At 36.9% G+C, this 6,664-nt stretch overlaps 1 protein-coding gene across 1 annotated transcript in view; it reads left to right on the forward strand.

Moving 5' to 3' along the window:
- Positions 1 to 869: 869 nt before the first annotated feature.
- LOC135220653 (uncharacterized) overlaps positions 870 to 6,664 on the forward strand; it is a 75,325-nt gene continuing 69,530 nt past the window's right edge. Inside the window, exon 1 of the mRNA XM_064258005.1 lies at positions 870 to 1,291. The gene's annotated coding sequence lies outside the window, so the exon portion shown is untranslated. The remainder of the gene's footprint in view (positions 1,292 to 6,664) is intronic.

The raw sequence follows: 6,664 nt of genomic DNA on the forward strand, positions 1-6,664 counted from the left end.
TTGACCAGCTCACTGTTTAAAGATTTAGATTTTGAATGCCCCACAGAAGGTATCAACAATCAAATTCTGGATAAAGAAAACGAAAAAAACGACTGCCATGCAATTGAAGATGAAGCTCTTGAATATATAGGTGGTTATATTGTCAAAAAGTTTTTTTTACAAAATATCCACAATTAAGAAAAAAGATGGAAGAGTGTAAAAATGCAAATGAATCGTGGATTGGGATGGTAAACAGAAGTGAGCTGTATATATTTGTCCTACGAGAAATCTTCAACACAATTCACAGTTCATCACTTTTAGAAGGGAAAGCATGCGGCAAAACTATTGTTGCTGAATTGCAACGATCAGGGGAGAAAGTCCCTGAAGAGATTATTGAATTCTTTGCAAAGATCTCTGTATATTTTAGACTATGGGACTTGAATAAAGCTTTTAAGATGAAGAAGAGAAAGACAAAAATTGAAAATGATCGGGGAGATGCAAGAAAAAAATTTAAGTTAAATATTTAGATGTGTGTGTACATACTTTATACATGTTAAGACCTTCAATCAAGGAATTGTTGTAAAATAAATGAAGATTATTCTGTTTATATTCAAGTGTGTAGCAATTATTTTCATTAATAAAAGTTACAACCGCGTTTCTTTCAATACTTGCTTCTCAATTCACACTGCTGTACTAAGGCTACATTAATATTATTCTATCAACGAAATTGTTTGGGCATTCTCGGAATTCTCTGATAACGGAAGTATCAGATTAAGTAGTCAAGAGCAAGAATTACTCAAAGGGAAATAACAATAATGCCTTAATCTACGAAGCCGCGACCCACCACTGAATCACCAGTAGTGGCCGGTGCGACGTCACATTGAGAGAGAGTTCTGTCCGTCTGACCTCTTTGTATTGTATCGGCCTCGCTGTTACCCAAACCCCTCTCGCTGTAGTCCCGTGGCATACAAGCATATACTACAAGCGCTCGTGGGGAATGTGAAAGGAGTGTTCGAAGATAACGAGCTTTCGCCAGTTTTCCAGGACAATATCACAGTAGACTACCCAGCCACCTTCGCGTTCTTCTGCATCACCGGTATGCCTGTTCACCTGGCAAAATTTGCTGGGCACTGTTCGATCGTTAGGCGAGAACGCTGCTTAAACTAGTCATTTGGTAATGAATACTGTGATTATTGTTCATTAGTCACATACGGTGAAGTGTCTCAGTTTTAGGACATGAAGAGATTTCCTATGAAAAACAGCTGGCCTGGATTAACCTCAAATGAAGATTATCTTCAGATGTAATGATCATGTAAGAATTAAGTGGTTTTAATCTCTTTTTATCTTATTTTTTTAAGCGAGTTCTACTGTGTCATCTGTCTTCCAATTGTATGCGATATGCTTGAGACAACCGAAAAATCTTGCGCAAAATTGCTTCACTTTACTCGTGTCGATGTTTTTTTTTTTTATCACGTTTTACAGCACGTAAGCGTAGTGATCCACAAACACACGCACCTACACACACACAAGCACACAAACACACACACACTAACGCATACACACACGCGCTCTCACACAAACACATTTTTATTCAAAATTATATATTAATCAAAATGTTCAAGTTACTCTAATAAGGGAAATTGCAGAATAGTACAACATTATTAGCCGCTCTTCATCAATTATACGAATTTTCTGTTTCTGTTACTTGATCTTGAAGTGCTTCCGAAGTAACTTTAATTTTCAGTATTATGTTATATACATTAAATGAATTTATAAAGCGGCACATTTGTTTTGAAGGATACGACATCCTCATTATGACGCAACATTTGCACGCGCGCACATTCACAAACACTCATATACATATATAAGTGTATGTATGTATATATATATATATATATATATATATAATATATATATATATATATATATATATATATGTGTGTGGTGTGTGTGTGTGTGTGTGTGTGTGTGTGTGTATGTATGTATGTATGTCATTATGAGGATGTCATATCCTTCAAAACAATTGTGCCGCTTTATAAATTCATTTAGTGTATATACATAATACTGATAATTAAAGGCACTTCGGAGGCATTTTAGATCAAATAGCAGAAACAGAAAATTCTGGTTTTTCTCTAATTAGCGTAACTGAACATTTTGAATAATATATAATTTTGAATAAGGAGGTTTATTTGAATGCATATGAATAAGAATTTCAGTAATAAAATATAACCTCTAGTTGACCTGGAAATATGAATATATTAGAGCTAATAGAGGTTAGCTCCGCTGGAATAATTATTATGCAGTGCTCCTGATGGGCGGACGGAAGTGGATTTGATTATCCCAAATTAACATTTGGTTTATTTGATTAGAAGTCTGACATTTCCCGCTGTCCCGTGTGGTTTAGTGTGAGGCAAAATCTAACACACACAGTAAAGATTTATGCTAAAAGTTAACCATTGCGCATTTCGATGCTAATCTTCATGCAATGGGATACTAAAATGAGAACAAGTGAATATTCACGAATGCTCGACCTGAATTTATATTTATGATTATGTTTTCATTGTCTCCCGAAAAGCATTATTGTTGGGAAAGACCAAATAAGGCTGAACAGGAAGAAGATTCCGAACAATGATACTATGAGACCTATGGTTTAAGGAAAAGCCATAACCATGTGACAGTTAGGTAGAGCTGTTTTTAACGAAACCGAACATTTTCGGAAAGTTATGTTGCAAACTGGAGCCAAATCCCCATAAAGGGGGAGTCCTAACAAAAGGGAGTTCATCTTCATGATCGAAGATATAGCAATGGGATATCCCTTTGTGGTTGTATTTACTAACGTGTTTATGGTTTCTTCGGCTCTTAAATATCTCATATAAAAATTGTTCACTCATAACATCTTGAAGATATTTAAAATCAGGCAAAGGAGCTCGAAGCCTTTCCGTAACATAGGGTCACACAAGGTCATCCGAGACAGCAAGAGACACACTAGAAAATTAAATAAAATAAATCACATTTGAAGTAAGGCCCAGAGATATAAAGTGAATTAATAGGATTTCACTGACCGGGAAGTGTATTAATAAACTAGTCCCCCCCCCTCTCTCTCTCTCTCTATACGTATATATACGTATACACACACACACACACACATAATATACATAATATATATATATATATATTATATATATATATATATATATATATATATTATATATATATACATACATACATACACAAACACATATATATATATGCCTATAAGATATTTTCTTTAAAAACAAAATTCGATTTTAAAGACTAACACAACACAAATGTTCAGTAAGATATGGCCAACAGAGCTCAGTTGTTTTTAACCACATAAATAATCATAATCATCGTATAAACTGGAATAGGCCACGTATAACCTACAGCAGCAATTGTCTGTTCAAAAGCCAGATAGTAGAATCAGCACTGAGAAACCAGAAATATAATGGACTCTCCAAAGGAGCCTGGGATTAGGATTTGACCGAACCACTATCTCCACTCCAATCCTGGAGGTCAACCACATAAGTATTCTTCTGATGTTTCCTAACTGTATCATCACAATTCAACAATTCCACCCATGTGACACCTGTGTTTGATACATTGTTTACCGACACTGTGCTGATAACACCTTTTAACTTTTTGCTGCCCTCAATTATAAGCATCCTCTTTGGGCATTTTCATTTCCCTCAGCCTGAATTCGCCATAGTTATTGTACCTGGATTTAAAATAGCATCCTTTGATAAAACACCTTTGTATACAGCACCCTCCTGTTACTGGTTATTCACCCCATGTTCCACATCCACATGAATATCACCCATATTTATATAAGTATCCCCCATACCATCAACCATAACCCCCATCTCAGTATCAACATCACCATTGTTATCAATGTCACTGTTATTAACAATACTACCATTATTATAGGCATTATTGTCACCAATATCACCATTGTTATCTCCAACATCATCAATATTATCACCCATATTAACCTCAGTATCTTTATTTACCTCAGTTCCATGTACACTCACATATGGAACAAAAACTCCCGCTATCCCAACCGTTATGCCACTAACACCTGTGTGGACTGATATCTTGTTTCTCCTACATGCAGGAAGGGAAACTTAAATCCCTTGTGTTAAGTTCCTTGGACAGGTCCCATTAAAAAATGTGCTATCCACATGTGGGACATTTGGACTTCTGAACCTACATCAGTTCCTCATCTGATGTAGGTTCAATCTTTTCATCAAAGCTATCTACAGTGGCGTCTGGGACGTCGTGTAAAGCGTGAAAAATGCAACAGTCTGCACGAGTTATCAAGGGAGATATTATTACCATTTACCCACGTGGGATATTTCAATTTCTGTATCCATTCTCCTGCTGCATCAAAAAACTGAGAGCTATGCTCAACCATGCTCTTCTGACCTTTTCCAATCTTGTAGAAACCTCTCAGGTCTCTCACCATATCCCTGTGTTCCTTTGTTCCATAGGCTGTCCTCAGAAATGATTTTAGTGCGATCCATGACCAGCATTTTGTACACTGAAAACTACGGCAGCGATGTGTCAAGTCACCTTTACTGAAATCCAACAAGGCTTTTGCCTCTGTGAACGCCTCAGCATCACTTTTAATTCCCTTGGCGTTTAAAAGATTATTAACTCCTTCGATAAAAATCTACACTGGCTGAGAAAAAACGCCATCAACATTAACCCGAAGAAGGGCGAACCCCCGCTGCAACATTAGTGACTTTATGCAACAAAGTGTGATCCTTATTGTCTCCTTCCGCCATATTGTATCTTTTAGAGAAACCCTTAGTATTCAGGATTCGCCCCAACCTCAGTAACATTAGAATACCAACAATATTTCCCCAAGTTTCCCTCACAAATCAACAACAAAAAAGCAATACTAATCCAGCACATGTTTCCCACACTCTACGGGAAGAAAAATACCCTTTCTACTCTCACGGTTAAGGTTATCCTCACTCAGGTGAACCGATTTCTGGGTCACTGGTGCGACAAAAGAAGAGAGAGAGAGAGAGAGAGAGAGAGAGAGAGAGAGAGAGAGAGAGAGAGAGAGAGAGAAAAGGAATGAATGTGGTAATTATCATTTCTATCTCTTCTCGTTACCAACTGAGAGCTTCTGCTGATCTCGCCCAAACCTTGGGTACCCTCTGACCCCAGATTGCTAGCTCAAGCATAACCGAGACCGACCCACACTCTTTGCATACACAACACACCCTCACATAAAAAAAAAAAAAAAAAAAAAAAGATGAAGCATGTCAGAGATATTCCCTTTAATAAACTAATTCCTGAGAGTAAAAAATAAAAAGAATCAAACCACTTAGTTAATTAATACATAAAAAAAGTCAAATCACATCATCCCATATATCCACACTTCAGTTACAAAGTCTCACCTAATGAGATGGAAAAAAAAAGAACGATAAATGCCCAATCTCTCGAGAGTGAGAGGGAAAAATTAAGAAAAAATTTAACACTCCTCAAAATTCCTCTTTTCCCAAAGCATATCTGCTTGTGAATGTTTTCATGTCCCACAGCCCCGATACGCCGATAGTACCCGTAATTATTACACTGATAACCACTGTATCAAAATAGGCACACCACATTTATCGTACACTCGTATCAAAAGGGCCTAACCCTCACACTCTCTGTAACATTACTGCTTTCAGCAGCTCCTAGCCGAAGCAATTTGCTGATCAGAGTCCCATCCTGTACCCCCCGCCGACAGTGTCAATTGAATAATTTCTAATTATAATCCCTTTTCCTAAAATCTACATGATTTCCTAATTCGTATGTCCCCCACCAGTATCTCCAGAAATGTAATCCAGGTCTGGTTGCCTAATTGACCCGGTCTAATAAAAGGAAAGAAAACAACAACTGGTAACGTAACCTACCTCGAGTGTCTACCTCAAACTGGCATCTCTGTAGTTAAATCAAGTTATAAGATCTAGGCTAAACCAAACTCTGAGATACAAAAATAGTCTTTATTTCCCCCAAAAAATTAACATGAAAAAAAGGAAGATTAATTGGATGTCGCAAAGCATGAAATACTAATTGCTACTAATAATGATCATCTCAGTTAAAATGTTACACACTACCTCTATATATAAAACCCATCAGTTCAATCACTATTGCTATTTTCACAAAAACTAAGAGATAAACGTTTAAATCAGAGAATTCATTTTTATGTAGAGGCATTCGAATCCATCTGAGAAAAGAAACCCCAATTATCAGAAATAAAATAAAAATGGTTATATATACAATGAAAATGCACAATTTTGACATGGAAGAAAAAGATAACTTCCATTGCACTTCAGCTTCTCTCGAGGCATCTGTTTACCAAGTTAAACTATTACCTTTCTGGATGGATCTTCTGCACTTTTCCTCTGGACCTCTTTTTACTTAACACGTGCACAGTCTCTTTCTAGAATAACTGCTATGGTCTCATTATCTTACACTCTAAGAAGCTGTGGTGTTCGTAATACAAACGTATTCAATTGTTCTAGAAGGCGCACGAACAGGCACACATAATACGTTTTTTGACGTCACAATCACACGACTCTCGACCAACAGCTAGTTCAACTTGCGCACTCACGCTCTCGCCTCTGAGGCTTGATAATGTTTTATTACGTCGGCTTGTGCCGTTCATCCA

The sequence above is a fragment of the Macrobrachium nipponense genome, chromosome 2, assembly GCF_015104395.2.
Source record: "Macrobrachium nipponense isolate FS-2020 chromosome 2, ASM1510439v2, whole genome shotgun sequence".
In the NCBI taxonomy this organism is placed as follows: Eukaryota; Metazoa; Arthropoda; class Malacostraca; order Decapoda; family Palaemonidae; genus Macrobrachium; species Macrobrachium nipponense.